The following is a 1,530-nucleotide window of genomic DNA, read 5'->3' on the forward strand; positions in this document are numbered from 1 at the left end:
AAGGGGAAGAGAGAAGAAAAGAGAGATTAGGAGAGGAAAGGGGAAAATATATGTATACACACATACACGCAAACACACACACACACACACACACACACACACACACACACACACACACACACACACACACACACACACACACACACACACACACACACACATATATATATATATATATATATATATATATATATATATATATATATATATATATATATATATGTATATGTGTGTATATATGTATGTATATGTGTGTGTATATATATATATATATATATATATATATATATATATATATATATATATATATATATATATATATATATATATATATATATATATATATATATATATATATATATATATATATATATATATATATATATATATATATATATATGCGTGTTTTTCTTTCTGGTGGCATTTGTGTTCCTTGAAAAAAGCTTCGATGAATGGCAGATTTTAATATCACAAAATGGGTCAGATTTTGTGCCCCACAGATGTAATTAATCGCCCAACTAATTTCAGAAAGACTATCTCGTAGTATTAACGTTAAGACAGCTCTATAGATAAACAGTGCCATTACCGTTACCGCCGATAATATTTTGACTAAAAACGGAAAAGCTCGACTGCAAATGGTAGCATACACGAAACGCTACTTTACTACTTGGTTCCTGACGCCGCCTGCTCCGCCGTCTGTGTGCTCTATGCCCCTCGCTTCGCCGGACGAGGTACCTGATTGCTGACAAGATAGTCCCGAGGAAAAAATATTGCAACGTAAGACCGTCGCAGAGCCGTAGTCGCTGCACTTGGACTTTGTTTACGTGTTGAGTCGGGCAGGAAGGGGAGGCAGAGTGGAGGGCGTCCGTCAGCCCCTTTTTGGCCTTTCTTTCCCTCTCCTCTTCTGTGGTCTTCTCTTTAGCTCCACTAATGACCTTTGCTGTTGACGGGCAGATAATTTTGAATAATCAAATGCTCTTTCTCTCTCGTTCTGTCTCTGCCTCTCTCTCTCTCTTTTTCAAGATGCGTGTATGCATGAATATGTATGCGAATTTTTCTTTGTTTACGATGGGCTCCGTCCCTCTTTGTCTACCTCCCTCTGTCGGGCTCGTTGTTGTTTATCGAGCAGAAATAAGGTAAGAATCGACAACTTCAAAAAACAGAAGATGCAATTAATACATTTCGATTTATACCTCCTGCAGAATTACAGAAATACTCTAGTCTACTCTCTGGCAAGCGATATTTTGACAATGAAATGCTAGTCTACATTGTTGTAGGGTGCATTGGGCATAGCTGTATATGGCTGCAGAGTAAGCACATCAGCATCCTGCCCTAATTATGCATATTTTTATGATATCAGATAACAAAGCAATGGTGGTGCTTAACTACGCATGATATGATACTCGGTTAGCTGTTTCTCCAGTTCCGGGTTAGACATTATAGCAACATACATGCATAACAATGGGTATTGCTGTTTGTTTAACATCGCTTTCCTCTTCTACTACTACGAACTACTCATGCGTGTTAAGG

This window comes from Penaeus vannamei, chromosome 31 (assembly GCF_042767895.1).
Source record: "Penaeus vannamei isolate JL-2024 chromosome 31, ASM4276789v1, whole genome shotgun sequence".
NCBI classification, from domain to species: Eukaryota; Metazoa; Arthropoda; class Malacostraca; order Decapoda; family Penaeidae; genus Penaeus; species Penaeus vannamei.